Source organism: Lepus europaeus, unplaced genomic scaffold, assembly GCF_033115175.1.
Source record: "Lepus europaeus isolate LE1 unplaced genomic scaffold, mLepTim1.pri SCAFFOLD_3_1, whole genome shotgun sequence".
Classification (NCBI taxonomy): Eukaryota; Metazoa; Chordata; class Mammalia; order Lagomorpha; family Leporidae; genus Lepus; species Lepus europaeus.
The window spans coordinates 13632140-13649015 of NW_026909276.1; the positions used below are offsets into that span (position 1 = coordinate 13632140).

At 41.6% G+C, this 16876-nt stretch overlaps 1 pseudogene; it reads left to right on the forward strand.

The window, feature by feature from the left end:
* Positions 1-13208: 13208 nt before the first annotated feature.
* Positions 13209-15123, forward strand: LOC133755331 (la-related protein 4B-like; annotated as a pseudogene).
* Positions 15124-16876: the final 1753 nt, after the last annotated feature.

Here is a 16876-nt window from a genome sequence, read left to right on the forward strand (position 1 = left end):
AGGTTATGATTACAAAGGAATGAGGCCCAATTATACTAGACATGGCCTAGAACAAAGGACAGAGTCATTATTAGAGGAGCTAAGAAAGGTGCTGTCTGATTGAGAGGCAAATAGAACCTGATAGAAGGGGCTTGATAATAATCTGGTGGGCTTTAGGCCTTGTAAGTTAAGAGGCCCAGACCTATCCATCTCTTCACATGGGGTATATCCTAAGGGAGGTGTGAACCTCCTAGGGGAAGGCACTCTGTTGACTTTCATTACTTGGCTGGCCTGGGAGGAGAGCTGGCCAGGTAAAGGCAGGGGGCATCTCTAACAAGAAATTTACAGTTCTGCCTGCAATGTTGCTGACCCTACTTGACCATCCCCTCAGCTGCAGTGGTCACTTTGGAAGTTGGGCTGAGTGAAGTGCTTTTCAGCTTAGAGCCAATAAGATCTGTGGCTCTGACCTGGGCATCCTTCAACTCCAGGGCATGTCCATTTCCAGTGATCCAACTCTTGGCAGAGCTGCCTTGGCTCTTCACAAGCTGACTTCTGCTGAAGCCCAGGCTTACCACTTTGAAAGCCACTGCAATGGACTGGCCTGTTGGGTCTCCTTGAGGGCAGATCACTGTACAGATCAGCCATTAATAGGCCTGCCACCCATTGCTTCTGATGCCGAGCTTTCTTTTCCTCCTGGTTTGTGTTAAAGCAGACCAGAGGATGCAAGTCAAGAGAGTGCCCATGTCCCATCTCTAATCTTCGGTGGCCTGAACTACAAGTCTATAGTCACAGGCATGTTCTGTAGTAGTTTTTCTAAGGTAGACAATGCCCATGAGGAAAATTATATTCTCACTTTAAAACTTTCTTTCCCTTTGGTCTGAAAGGGAGGTTTTTTCTACTTACTGTATACTTGGCTGATGGCGAAGTGAATCTAGCTATGAGATTATTATTTAAGTTCTTATTTTGGCTATGCTATTACAGAAAAATGTTAGCCATCTCTTTTATAAGGTCTAAAGATTAAATTGTGCATCCTACAGATTCCTTCATAATAGAATTAGTTTCCTACCTTGAAGAGAATAGAGAAATGAAAGAAGAAGTTGGGCTTAGAATAGAGAAATGAGGGAGCAAGTCCTAGATCACTTGCTGACAATAGCAATATTACATGAATACTTAGCAAACCGTTTCAACCATGAGATAACAATTTAAGAAAACATTTACCAGAAGGTCAATGCCTTCTATAAATTTTAAGAATCATGTATTTGAAAACACCTCTTAAATATCTAACATGGTGTAGTTTGTTTAGCCAGTAAACTTAAGCACAACCATATAAAATGTTTCTAGTTTCTTTCTACCAACACGTTTAAAACATATGATACACAAATTCAGGTCACACAAATTAAAATGTATTTTTGATTCATTTTAGCAGCTTAAATTTATGGACAATCTTAGCTATAAGCCATTTAAAATAATACTCTTAATAAAATTTCCCCATGTGGACATACAATGTGTACACACTTATAACATAGCATAATAGACCAATATAGCAATTTTAATAATAGCTTTTAAAATCTTTAACTCTTTTTGTAGATTGCCAACTGATTTGAATTGCTTTTTTTTTTAGTAACCTCAGTTAACCATACTTTCTCTCAGTTGGTACTGTTCATACATTATTGGCTTCATCTGTTTACAGAGCCATCCCCAAGTACTGAATACAATAAAAGTGGCTGGAAAAAGTCCATAGGAACCTATAGGAGGACAGCTAAACACAGGACCAACAACGCTTACTTTTATGAGCAGCACATCATATATAATTATGGATGACAAAAGACTTTAAGTCGCCATGTTTAAAATTATAAACTCATCAACCAACAAGAGGCACTTGCTTACTTCACAGTATTTTTGAAAGCACCTGTAGGATTTTACAAGTATTTAACCCTTTAGGCCCCTGGGGCTTTCTCATTAAGATAACTATCATGTCTAGTAACACAAGATCATTAGACTTTTTAATTCTCAAACATTTGTATTAATAGCATTTTCCATTATAGAAACTTAAAGTCTGGTACCACATCTCATCTTGACAGTCCTTCTAATATAATCCAAATAGACTGATTAGTTGGTGTCTCTATAAGATGAGAGACATAGGTCCTTCGATTTTTTAAGTTGGACCCAAACTGGAAAAACCAAAGTTCAGGATTTATTGGAAATTTTAGAGACCAGATTGTTTGAAACTTTGATTTTTTGAATGCCTCTCAAGAATGCCAAGAAGGCTCAAAATCCAAAATATCTGGTTGAAATAAGATTCCTTAAAATCATGACATAATATAGACCAAATTTAATCATTGTTACAGGTGATTATTCAAATCTTTGAAAATAAGCACATATTTAAATAACCCATAGCTCTTAATAAAAATGCAGCTGTTTTTGAACAATTAGAATTTAACAGACATCAAGAGAACATAATAGATTACTTTAACACATTGCTTTAACAGAGCATCAGAGTTTAATTCTATGTCAAAGAGAAATTGAGCTTCCTGTGATCTTTTACTGTGAGGTTTCCTTCCTTTACCTTCTTTCATATTGGTGACCGTGTTTCTGTGTTTCTGTGTGTAACACATCTTTAAGCATCTTTTGCAGGGCAGGATGAGTGGCAACAAATTCTTTCAGTTTCTGTTTACTATGAAAAGGCTTAATTTCACCTTCATTCACAAATGAGAGCTTTGCAGGATATAATATTCTGGGCTGGCAGTTTTCCTCTCTTAGTACCTGGGCTATATCTCGCCATTCTCTCCTCGCTTGTAGGGTTTTTGAAGAGAAGTCAGCTGTGAGTTAAGTGGAGATCCTCTGAGAGTAATCTGGCGTTTCTCTCTTGCATATTTTAGGATCTTTTCTTTATGTTTCACTGTGGTGCATTTGATTACAACATGTCATGGTGAGGATTTCTTTTGGTCATGTTTATTAGGGGTTCTATAAGCTTCCTGTACTAAGATGCCTCTGTCCTTCTCCAAACCTGGGAAATTTTCTGCTAGCATCTCACTGAAAATGCCTTCTAATCCTTTCTCCCTCTCCATGCCTTCAGGAACTCCTAGAACCCGAATGTTGGTTTTTTTAATAGTATCCTGTAGATTCCTGACAATATTTTTTAGATTTCTAATTTCTTCTTGTTTTATTTGGTTTGCCTGTTTCCTTTCCTGTTCTCTGTCTTCTAATTCTGATATTCTCTCTTCTGCTTCACCCATTCTGTTGTTAAGGCTCTCTAATGTGTTTGTCATTTGATCTATTGAATTCTTCATTTCATTATGATTTCTCATCACTAACACAGTTTCTTGTTCCACTAGTTGTTTCATTTCATTTTGATTCCTCGTTAATATTTCATTTTCACGAGAGAGATTTTCTATCTTGTCCATTAAGGATTTCTGTAGTTCAAGAATTTGTTTTTGAGAACTTCTTAATGTTCTTATCAATTTTTTGAGATCCGCTTCTTGCATTTCTTCAATCTCATCATCTTCATAATTTTGAATTGGGGTGTCTTTTTCATTTGGGGGCGTCATAGTGTCTTCCTTGTTCTTGTTAGCTTGGTTTTTGCATTTGTTGTTTGGCATGTTGGAGATATTTGTTTTCTTCACTGTGGTGTTTTTTTCTTGTTACACTATGACTCTATATTAAGCGGACTGTCTGCTTTCGGTGGAGCCTTAGAGGCTTGAGATGAGTGTGGACTGAGAGCTGTGTTTGGTTCCTCAGTGTTGAGGGTGTGTCAAAGATGACACTCCCAGGTTAGGTGTGGTAAATCGCTCTTTCTTTTTTTGATTCAAAAGGGAAGTAATTCCGCACATCTGAACGTAATTGGAGGTAGTTAGCAGGCAAATGATATACCCACAGGAGCCAGAGATCCCAAGCTCTTTCCCAAGGACCACACAGGGAATCTCTGCTGCCCTCAGTGTGGGCTCCAATTCTCCTGCAGTCCCCCACTGGGTTGCCAAGTTAGATGCTAATCTCCTGTTATTTCACCCCTCCCCCCAGAGTCAGGTTTTTCTGCTAGGTTCAGGGCTGGCGCAGACCTGAGGTCGCCCTGCTTATGATGTATGTCCAAAATGGCGCCTGCTCTGTCTTGCTCGCCTTTGAGGGGTGAGCGGAGAGAGAGAAACTCGTGTCTGTATGGGTCACTTTTTTTATTTTTTTCCTCTCTCTCTTCTAGTTAGCCTGGTGAATTTTTCCCCATGGAGTTTCAAGCCTCGTTCCCTCTAGTCTCCTCTTTCCGCTTGCCCACTTGTGTCTCGGGCTATTGAGGTTCAGCTCACCTCGCGTTCCAGCGCTGGTGTGTTGAGTCTGCCGCTGGTGTCCCGAACTTGGGCTCTCACACTCTCCACTCAGGTCCACTGTGAATCACTAGTTCCGGAAGAGTTTCCTCTGCTGTTTCATCCCCTACTCTTCCTTGTCCCTGCAGTATCTCCACTTATATTAAAGTGTCTCTCCCCCAGACTAATCGTGTGCTCCCTGCCTATTCTGCCATCTTGCCGCTCTCTCATTTAAGCATTTCTAAGTGTATGTTGAGTAGTGTTGAGTATAAGCAAAGTGCTGTGTGACCAATATTCAGAACTGTTTTTCATTATGAGACTGAAATTCTCTACCCAATGAATGAAAAATTCTTATAATTCCAACATCCCTAACTCCAAGTAACTGTCATTCTACTTGCCATTGCTCAGGCTACAGAGTTTTTAGGAGGTACAGTGATTTTTCAGGGTCATATAACTGAGAGGGTAGAGGGAACCCTCTTGGAACTCAGTTCTGTCTCTGCAAAGCTGGGTCTTGATTGTACCCAGGTACTCCCTGAGGTTTTTGGATTAGGCTATGTGGCATACATGTGTGTGATTATGGACATGGCATGAGGCAGAAGGAGGATGAAACTTTGGAGGGGTCTTTTCTGCTGAGGAATCCCATGAAACTGGATGCCAAAAAAATGAAATCAATTTTTTGATGAAACTCTACAATAGGACCTGGAACTCAAGCTTTCTTTGCTGAAGGCCCACTGGAGAAAGCCATCTGTTCTGCTCTGTCCTGACTTTCCAGGGGCCCAGACTCAAGTAATTCTGCAGATATTGGCTCAGCTCTCATTATTGATACCTTGGACATTTGGGCAGGAAGGATCCCATGGTGATTTCAGTTGTCCCAAAGAAGGAAACTCTAGGCAAGGCCACCACTCTGATCCCACTTGGGCATTGCAACACTACTTCCCCTTTTGTGTGTGTGTTTTTGGAGCCTCATGTAGGGTGTTCTGTCCCATATAGGAACAATTTATTGGAAGAGTTAAAATATGGGTCAGCCTGTTAGGTTTACACTCTAGGTCATGGCAGACAGGATGGGAAGAAGAATGATGTGATTGTGCTCATCTTTTATGTGAATCCTAAGCTAGAGAAATGTTCAGACAAAAATCTGTGTTTGACCTTGCTAACAGAAAGTTACCTGGAACAGAAACAGTATTGTTAGCCAGATGGGGTTATGATACCACCAGACCTACCTTTAGAACCATTGCACAGGGGCCAGCGCTGTGGCACAGTGGGTTAACACCCTGGCCTGAAGTGCTGGCATCCCATATGGATGTTGGGTCAAGTCCTGGCTGCTCCACTTCCAATCCAGTTCTCTGCTATGGCCTGGGAAAGCATTAGAAGATGGCCAAAGTCCTTGGGCCCCCACACCCACATGGGAGACCTGGAAGAAGCTCCTGGCTCATGGCTTTGGATCAGTGCAGCTCCAGCCATTGGGACCAATTGGGGAGTGAACCGTCAGATGGAAGACCTCTCTCTCCCTCTCTGCTTCTCCTTTCTCTTGTAACTCTGACTTTCAAATAAATAAATAAATAAATCTTATTTTTTTTTTACAAGCAGAGTGGACAGTGAGAGAGAGAGAGACAGAGAGAAAGGTCTTCCTTTGCCGTCGGTTCACCCTCCAATGGCCACCGCGGTAGCGTGCTGCGGCTGGCACACCGCGCTGATCCGATGGCAGGAGCCAGGTGCTTCTCCTGGTCTCCCATGGGGTGCAGGGCCCAAGGACTTGGGCCATCCTCCACTGCACTCCCTGGCCACAGCAGAGAGCTGGCCTGGAAGAGGGGCAACCGGGACAGGATCGGTGCCCTGACCGGGACTAGAACCCAGTGTGCCGGCACCGCAAGGCGGAGGATTAGCCTAGTGAGCCGCGGCGCCGGCCAATAAATAAATCTTATTTTTAAAAAAGAACCATTTCATGAAGTTGAAAATGTACTTAAGAGAGTCATGTACTTCTCCCTGGGTGAGGGGCAATTGCCTCACAGTGACAATGAAGCCCAATGCTGAATCACTTTGAATTCAGATGCAAAGAGATCTTCATAGCCATGGGCTGAAAATGGCCAATAAGATCTCCTACTCCTGTTCTTTAAAAAATGGAACACCCAGTTGTGTTGGTGAAGATACAAAGATTTTCAGCCTCATGTGCATTGTTTGTTGTAACCTAAAATGGCACAATCAGCACAGAAAACAGTGTCTTAATTAAATTAAAAATGGAATTTTTATGTTATCTGATACTCTCATTTCTGAGTATACATCTAAAAGTATTGAAAGTTCAGTATAAGCAAAGTATAAATATTATTCACCACAGCATAATTCACTGTAGCCAAGATTTCTAGTGTGGCCTGTACTCAGTGAAAAGTTATGCAGGCACAGAAGAAAAGGAAATCCTATGACATGGATGAACCTTGAATATATTTGACTAAATGAAATTACCCACAAATATCATCCCCAAAGGAAAAATACTGCAAGATTCTAATCATATGAAATAAATAAAGTAGTCAGAGGGACCTGCACTGTGGGGCAGTGGGTTTAAGCTCCTGCCTACAGTGCCAGCATCCCATATGGTTGCTGGTTCTAGTACTGGCTGCCCCACTTCTGATCCAGAACTCTGCTATGGCCTGGGAAAACAGAAGATGGTCCAAGACCTTGGGCCCCTGCACCTGAGTGGGAAGCCTGGAAGAAACTCCTGGCTCCTGGCTTCAGATTGGCTCAGCTCTGGTTATCTTGGCATTTTGGGGAGTGAACCAGTGGATGAAAGACCTCTCTCTCTGGCTCTACCACTCTCTGTAACTCTGTGTTTCAAATAAATAAAATAAATCTTTAAAATAAATAAAATAGCCAGAATACTAGAAACATAAAGTAGAAGAGTGGTTATGGATGGTAGAAGGATATGCTATTCAATAGAAATGGAATTTTTAGATAAAAAAAATCCTAGAGATCTGGTGTGTGTGTGTGTAGACACATGTATATGTCACTTACCTTAGAATGACACCTGCCCTTGTGAGATACAGTAGTCAAGCCCTCTTCTACCTGACCCTGGATAAGAAAAGGGCTCCCTCTGTTGGTCTTTGGTCACTCTTCAGGTGCTTGTGAGTAGGGCTGATGGCAGGCTATTCCCAAGAGTGGAGATTCATGACTGGTGTTATCTAGGAATGTTGGGAAGACTGCAATCTTGTCTCCTTTCTCTCCAGTTTGGTCTTCTTAGTTATCACACTCTCTTTGGGTGAGAATACAGGAAGATACACCAGTGTCTGCTGAGTTTATGATGTTGCAACTGCAGTTCAGTCCTATGAATGGATCCTCCTTTGTAAGAAAATGGGCAGCCTCTCATCTTAGCCTGAGACTTTGAAATGCATCCAATAAATATAGTTCTAGTTTTATTTTTGTAGGACCTCTGTCCAAGTGTATCAGGCCAGAGGATGATCAATAATATTTTTCCAACATATACATTAACATTTCTTTCTCCATGAAGAATTTTCCTACAGTGAAAAAACATGAAAGACTGATTTTTCTCTTCTATGTCATGAAATTGCTAAGGAAATAATTCCCTCATTAACCATTGGAGTGATCGAAGTGAATTTAAGTGAGTGGTGAACACAGAAGATAGAGTTGAGTGAAGGCAGAAGTTCACAATGCAGTGGGGAGACAGATACTCCTGCAGTGAGCTCAATCAGTGTTAAAGGTACTGGGGGAGGTTGAGCAACATTGAGTGAGGGAGAAATGAGAGTGTTGGATAGAAGAGCAAGATGGAGTTATTCATTTGTGTTCACCAATTTAAACTTAAAAAATTATTGGATGTATAGGAACATTTGGATAAATTCTTTTTTTCTCTTTCAACATTTCATTTATTTTATTTACAGTTTAACATGAGGAATTACTATGAATCAAAGCATAAGCACACAAACATATATGCAATCCAAAATAGAGGAACAGCATTAGATATGAAGCAAAAAGTCACGTTCATTCACACACACAGTGGACTCAGATCTGGTCAACCTGGTTGTTCCCAGGCAGGTTTGTAAAGATGATAAAGTGTGACTGTGGAGAATAAGATTTCTGCCAGAGCACTCTTACTGAAGACATTTTCTTCCTAGTACACAGCATGTGACCTCAGATAATGATTAAGGATAGCTTATGACCTACTAACAAGAAGAGCATTGAGCCCTTGTGAGAATGTAGGCTTCACAAGAACACGCAGCTGCTTTCTCAGACATGCTTGTTAGGGTTTGTAACCATGACTGAGAACTACAACCAAGACCATGCTGAGCAAAGAAAAAGTTTTAGGGCAAAGAACTGCCAGGAGTATCCTCAGAGGGAGAGGTGCTCTGGGCTCAGGTGTAGGGCTGGGGTTTTATAGGGAACTTGTACAAAGGGAGGTGGGAGATAAGTTGGAGAAGCCAAACAAAGGGATGTGGGATGTGGGCTGGAGCAGCTGGAGAAGATACTTGATACCAGGAGGCACGGGATGTCTGCCTGATTTATAACTAGGGGCAGTTGCGGGAACAGTGAGGCACAGAAAGTCTCTCAGGCCTGATTTGTGGGAATGATGAGGCTCCCCATAAGCACAGCACCTCTGGGTTTTTGCTTTCTGATGCCAAGAAAGAGTGGGGGAGACACCTCAGACCAGTGTGGATTCAGGACTCTCACAATGTTTATCTAATGTATCTTGCTAAATATGTTTCAGAGAAACCTTAGTTCTATGAACACATGCACGTGCTCTACAATAGGCTGTTATAATCCTTATCAGTAAAGAAACCACACCTGGTTAGTCTGTGCACACTTTGTGGAGGAAGAGACCCCATGTCCTTTGTTCCTTTCATTTGCATACCCCAACATGTAACCTTTGTTATCCAGACTACTGTGACCAAATTAGATATTTGGTCATCACATTAAGCATCAGTGTGTGAGCATGCAAACTAAATATTTCAGAATGGTCTGGTTTTGAAAAGATTTCTGTGTATCAAGGTAGTTGTAAAAGATTGGCTGCAGAATAAAATCAACTATTAGGCTTAAAGCTCCCTGTCACTGGTCCACTCCCAAATATCTGCAATGGTCAAGATTGTGTCAATACTTAAGGTGAGGTCAAGAACTCTATATAGGTTTCCTAAATGTGTGACAGGAACCCAGTTAGTTGAACCATCACCATTGCTTTCCAGGGTCTGCAGTAACAGGAAACTGGAGTATGGTTCTGGATGAAGATATAAACTTATGCACTGTAATGTAGGATTCAGGCATGTAACTACTAGATCTGCTGGCTCCTCTTATCCATATTTTTTAAATACATATAATATATGAAGAGTAATTGTATTTACTTTTATCTGTGGATTTAAGATTTTTTAAAAGAATTATTTATTTATTTGAAAGTCAGAGTTACACAGAGAAAAAAGAGAGAGAGAGAGAGAGAGAGAGAGAGAGAGCAAGAGATCTTCTTTCCACTGTTTCATGCCTCAAATGGCCACAATGCTCTGGCTGGAATCAGGAGTCAGGAGTTTCTTTCAGATCCCTCACATGGGTACAGGGGCCCAAGCACATGGGCCATCCTCCACTGTATTTCCAGGCATATTATCAGGGAGATGAATTGGAATTGGAGCAGCTAGGTCTTGAACCAGCACCCATAAGAGATGCTGGTGTCACAGGCAGTTTCTTTACCCACTATGCCACAATGCTAGCCCCCTGGCTATAGATTTAAAAGGCATGTAACAATAAAAAAATAATGTTACATGACAATATTTTGAATGACTGTTGAGATGACATTAAATTGGAAATATTCTGTTTCCCATTTAGCAGATAGACTGGATTAAGAGACAAGGAGATGGGACTGACACTATGGTATAGGAAGCTAATCCTCCTCCTGTGGTACTCATATGGGCACTGGTTGGTGTCCTGGTTGCTCTACTTCTAATCCAGCTCCCTGATAATGGCCTGTAAAAGCAGTGGAAGGTGGCTCAGATGCATGGGCCTCTGCACTCACATGGGAGACCCAGAGGAGATCCTGGCTTCTGGCTTGGGATTGGCCCAGCTCTGGCCATTGTGGCCATTTGGGAAATGGACTAGATGATGGAGGAGCTCCCTCTCTCTTCTCTGTCTAAAACTCTGCCTCTCAAATAAGTAAATAATAATAGTAACAGATACAAGGAAAATGATAACTGATGATTGGAAACCCCAGAGAAGAGAGAAGGGAGTCCTCACCACAGAAGAAATCAGGCTAAGATCATCATATTGCAGCAATTCAGGAATCCAAGCCTGTCCAGAACTGCTTCTTATTTGTGACAGTGAACACAATGGAGATAGAGGTGAAAGAGCTGTATCTGCTGAACCCCAAGTTTTGTATTTAGACTGTTCAATCTGAATAGTGCTGGTCACTGTTTCATCATCCTCTCCACCTTAACACAAACAGACATAAATCCCATTTATTATTTTCTACATAAGGAACACCATATACTTTAGCACTTTGCCTCTTCCAATGATCAGTCATTTTGTGGAGGAACCTAATGTTCATATCAGAGAATAGTTAACTCATGGTCATAGTTGATATGTCAGAATTAATTCATATTTAACTTCTTCATAATGAGTTAGGAGATGCATTTGAAACTGATAAGGAAAGAGTTTTGTATTCTTAAGTTCAAAAATTTATAATCATGTATAATTTCTCACTTTACTCAGACATCTACAGGCCATTTCACAGCATAGCTGTGACACTCCCATATATTGAAATGACTGACTGTTCAGACTGTGTACATATCCCAGTGATTGTGTGGGAAAGACACATGGAAGGCCAGCACAGGGAAATACTTGAGGGTAATCCCAACCATGGTTTAAATTTTCTATCCATAGAGCCACCCCTTTGGTACAGTTATGACCTGATGGCCTTGGCTGAGCAAGGATGTCCATATTTTAGGAGTTAGTCACATTCAGGGATATGATTATGGATGTCACCAAGGAAGCTCAGACCCCGCTTGAGACATCTGAGGGAAAGCTGTAGAGGATGTGATTCTGAAGAACATCTTTTATAAGCAGTAAGACATATGGATTCTAATTCAAAGAAGAGTTTTTAGGAAAAAAAAATGTAGCATTCACTTACCTAACATTTCAACGCTCAGGTATTCACCCAAGGGAAGTGAAAATACATATTATAAAACATTTTCTCAAATCTGCCAGTAGGCAAGGAGACAAGACCAGAGAGTCCTGGATTATAAAAAGCAAATGGTCATAAATGAGATTAAAATAAAATCAGAGAGATTTTTTCAGATGCAGAATAGGATTGCAAATTGGGAGACAGATTCAGTTTAAAGTGAACCATGATTCTTCTGAGGTGGAGCAGGACTGAGACTTTTAAAATAAGGAAAGGGAGGGGATGTCCAGCTTTGCATTCTTTGAATACATATAGGATAGAATGAGTGAACTGGTTTGAATTGATGTAGGAACTAGCATGTGATTCAATAGGTTAAGCTGCTCTTCTGACATTGGCATCCCATAGAGGAGTGCAGGTTTGAGTCCTAGCAACTCCTCTTACAGTCTAGATTCTTGCTAGTTTGTCTGAGAAAGCAGTGGATAATGGCCCAAGCATTTCTGTCAACCATATGGAAGACCTGGATGAAGCTCCTGACTCTTGTCTTTCATCAAATTCAGCCATGATTGTGGTGGGCATTGTGTAGTAAGCCAACAGATGAGTGATTTCTGCTGCTTGTCTTTCTCAGTCTCTCTGACTTCCAAATAAAAACTAAATTAAAAATTAAGGAGTGGCCATTTGACCTAGTGGTGTGACCACTGCTTGGGATGCCTGCATCCCATGTCAGAGAGCCTGGGAAAAGTCCCAGCTCTGCTTCTGACTCCAGCTTCATGTTGGTGTGCATTCTGAGAGAAAGTGATGAGGGTTAAAGGAATTGAGTCTGTGCCACCCTTGTAGAGACCCAGATTGTGTTTCAGGTTTCTGGTTTCAACTTGGTCCTGCCCCAGTTGTGGCATAAAGTTGGGGAGTGAACCAACAGATTTGAGATACACCCCATTTCTACTTTTCAAGTACAAAAATAAAATAATTATTTTTAAAGAGCAACAGGGTTTTCAAAACCTTTAAAATAGAAAGATCAAGCTGTTTCCAAACTATCACAAATATATTCCCAAAAAAGAAATGCATTGTGAATGTTATTCTATTTTTTGTGCAGTCTCCACACAAGCATGTAGATGCTTAGAAGGGGACAAATTTTACAACTTTGGCCTAATAAGAATTGGGTAAGGTTTAGCTTTCATAGTATTTGTTGCTGCCCCTACTTTACTAACATGATATGGATATTGTCATCTTACAAATTGGTCATTTTAAGAGTAGTTAATTTTGAAATTATTTCAAACTTACAGAAATACCATGAGTGAGTCCTATTCATTGAGAATGCCCAGTTATTATCCTTTTAGCACTTTTGCCTCTGACCCACCTTAGGGGGGTCCCTCCAGTGTTCCTTTCTGAGAAAATGTGGGCCCTGTATTATCAGAAGCACGGTGGTTTGATGCTGGGCTCTGCTCAGTCTCCCATCTATGCTATGATGGATGCTATCAACGGTATTTAGTGAATTTCTGCCAGATTGATTCACACACAACCTTTTAAGGATTTTTTAAGTGTGTTCTTATGCGAAGGAAAGGAGTGTTGGAGATCCAGAGTCTCAAGGTTGAGACATTTTCGGCCCGAAAGGGGAAGAATCCGCTTCCGCCACTGCACCCGGCCCATGCCGGCCCTTGCTTCCTGCGTCCAGCCTGGTGCTGCAGTGCCGCCTCTTCCTAGTCTCCCTCCTCAGCTCTCCCTCCATGTCGCGTGGTCGCCGGGCACCGGGGCTGCAGCAAGGAGTCCCCCAGAGGCCAGTTGGGCAAGGCGGGCAAAGCTAGCAGCATCCTGAAGTTTACATTAAACTTCTCCTAGTGGAACCCATGACTTCTGGTCAGGACGCTAAAGTTGTGGCTGAACTGCAGGCACAGTGAGGTCAAGAGGGCAAGGGCAGCTCTCATCTGATGAATGGTCCTATATCTCAAACCACTTCTCAAACAAGTTCCATCCCAGCTTTGAGTCAGGTACCGACAACTAAAGTTTCTGAGCTAAACCCTAATGCGAAAGTGTGGGGGACTCATGTTACATTTGGAAGCAAGTAGTGTAGCTGTCGGTTTGAGTGCTGCATGGGAGGAGACAGCTGGGCATGGTGCAGACTGCAGCCTGCAGGGATTGGATGTCAATGGTGATGGTGACAAAGTCATGAGAATGAAGCATTACCAGATTTACCTGAGTCAAAACAGACATGAATGCTTTGGCTCTGGATCATGCAGAATACAAATCTCTACCTGAAAATAGTGAAACAGGAGGAAATGCATCTCAACCAGAAAGCCAGAAAGATTCTCAAGAAGTACTTAAAAAAATTGGATTTCTGTTTATCTAGGGAGACTCTTGCTAGTGCCATCTATCTTACATCACAGATGGATAGTGATCAGTATGCTCAAATTACAATGGTAGCTAACCTTGACCATATCAAGAAACTCAGTACTAGTGTGGATTTGATTGTTGAAGTGCTAAGGTGGATGAGAAGGCAGAAAAAGTAAGGCCAAATCAAAATCATTGCATAGTAATATTGCGAGAAATATCTGAATCTACCCCTGTGGAAGAAGTAGAAGCACTATTTAAAGGAAATAACTTACTGAAATTTATAAACTGTGAATTTGCCCATAATGATAATTGATTTATTACATTTGAAGCAGAAGTTGATGCACAACAGGCTTACAAATACCTGTGAAAAGTCAAAACTTTTCAAGGAAAACCAATTAAAGTGCAGCTAAAAGCAAAGGAAATAGCTATGATCCCATTTTTGCCAAAGAATGGATTTAGGTCTCTCTACATGAACCTTTATACATAGCAGTGTTACACATCATTTATTTACCTCCAGTATACAGTCCCCAACAAGAGTTTCCTCTGTACAGCCTGACTGCTCCCAGACATTGTCATTAATGCATAGCTATTTCAATCCACCCTTGGTAACTATTTCCAAATACTGGATTTATACATGGGTTTACATCTCCAACCTTCAAGCCTGCAGCCTCTCCTCTGACTTCACTCATACAGTATCCTCCCAGAAGCAGGAAAAATTCCTTTGGCTATAAGAAGAAAAGGGAGGAAAAGTTTACAAGCAGCCAAACTCAGTCTCCAACACGACCAAAGCCTCCATCACAAACTTTGAACTGGGGCTGTCCAACTTCCCCCCATTACCTGGAGCTGAGGCAATTTGAAGACAGAGGACTTGTTTGAAAACAGGCTATCTAGCTTGATAATAGGATTATCAAAGGAAAGGAGCCCCCATGCAGATGCAAGTAGGAACACTATTCCTGTAGTGGTCCCCAGAGAGCCCTCACTGCTGGCTTCTTGTGCTGTATCAGCAATGTATGAATGATCCCCATCCCTAGCTCATTTACCTGAGGATCCCAAGGTGGCAGAAAAGCAGAGGGAAACCCTCAGTGTGGACAGACTCCCTTCTGTCCTTACTACAACTGTGTGTAAATCAGAGCAGGTGCATGGAGCTGCCACAGAATTGCAAATGCCCAGATTTGTCAGAGAACGAGTAGAGAGCCACCTTCTTCTCCACTGCAACCCTCAAAAGAACAAAAGTCAAATGATGGCAGTTGTAGGAAGGAGGAGAAGAAGCTTTCTGCACCTGTGTGGAAATAGAGGGAGCCCCCTGTCCTCAAGTCCATTCCCAGAGTCCCCAAAGACCAGGGGAAGCAGCCTGGGCACTGGCCCTCACCACCAGCTGTTGGAAAGTGTCTTCACAGGGGACAGAACACTACCCCCAAGTCTCATCAGTAAAAATTCTATGTCTGGGAGGGGTTGCAAAGAGCTGCGTTAGCCACAAATGAAACACTTTTCCCACTCAGTATGAGGATGAGTGGCTGGTTGGGCAGTTGCAGTATCTGTGAGCCCCATAGAATGCCTGCAAGTTATTTTTTCTTCTGTGAGTCAGATTCTCCCCCTCTAAAAAAACTATTTTTCAGGATTTAATTAATAGAAACCTTATTTTTCATTGGTGCTTAACTAGAGGTGATGTTTAAGTCTGATTTTTTAGGATAGAAAATGCATTTATCCCAACAGATTGGTGTTTTCTGTTAAGCCTCTGTGTGGTTCTGAATGCAAGCTATATATAGTGAATTTTTCTAAATTAAGGGAACTATACTACTTTATTTTTTAAAATAATATTGATCTACAAGTGTGTATCTCAGATGCCCCAGCAGATGTATGAGGGCTGTCAAGGGTGGCCTTAGCCTCAAGGTGGAAGGGGGTTGGCAGTGTCAGGTCGCTGACACACTGGCATGGGAGCTGTGCTTTCATCTAAACCGTTAACAAATAATTCTAGCATTTAAAAATACATATAAATGTACATATAGGCCTTTTTTGATCCAGTGGGCAGAAATAATCTGCAGAGAACACCCTAGAGAAACCTGAAAGCTTTGAGTTTTGACATCCTGTCAGCAAGTAGCCAGCTTCTCCCCTCAATTGCAAGTGGCTATTACCTAAAATCAATTCAAAACAAGTGAATAGAACCTAAATGAAAATATACTTTTTTGGCCACTGACATGCTGCCAGTATGTTGTATCATGAAATGGTTTGGATCCCTGTGAGCTGGCTGCTCTGGCTCTTGGCCTAGTGCACCTGCTCCATGCACATTTCTGTCCATGTTCCCCCAACCCCCAGGCACTCTTTCAGGAGAGTTCTCATCTTAACTCCATGACAATGTCTTCCTGAACCTCTGCAAAGCACATGGATTTAAAAGTTATGTGTGAGAGTAGTGTTTGTAGTTTTATTCCCCTCTTTGGCTGGTGGAGGACAAAAATTGTTGCTCTTTTTACCTCCAAGATGAGGGTCTCATTGATTCACTTCTAGAAGTGTTGTACTTCTGAACAAGGAAGCACTAAAGTTATCAAGTTTATAATAAATTTAAATATAAATTATTTTGTCTTAAAATGCCTAAAATTATTCTCTTTATTTATTTGACAGATAGAGTTATATAGTGAAAGAGAGAGACAGAGAGAAATGTCTTCCTTCCATTGGTTCATCCCCCAAATGGCCACCATGACCAGAGCTATGCCGACCTGAAGCCAGGAGCCTGGTGCCTCCTCCTGGTCTCCAATGTGGGTGCAGGGGCCCAAGTACGTGGGCCATCCTCCACTGCCTTCCTGGGCCACAGCAGAGAGCTGGACTGGAAGAGGAGCAACTGGGACTAGAACCCGGCACCCATATGGGGTGCCAGCACTGCAGGTGGAGGATTAACCAAGTGAGCCACGGTGCTGGCCCCCAACATTTTTCTTTAATTATTCTAAGCAGCAGACATTAAAATATTTCCTGCTACATGTAACCATACAGTTTATTCCATAAAATGTTATTTAACAAGACTGAGGTTTTTTAAAAAAATATTTTCATCCAATATTTAAAGGCTTGAATTGCATTTAAACTTGAAAATGACTTTGCTTTAACTTTTGTATAAGACAGCTAAGAGTTCATGGAGACACCCCAGGTTGACATGAGTGCATCATAATTACTCAGTTTCTGTGTGTGTATTTTGTCA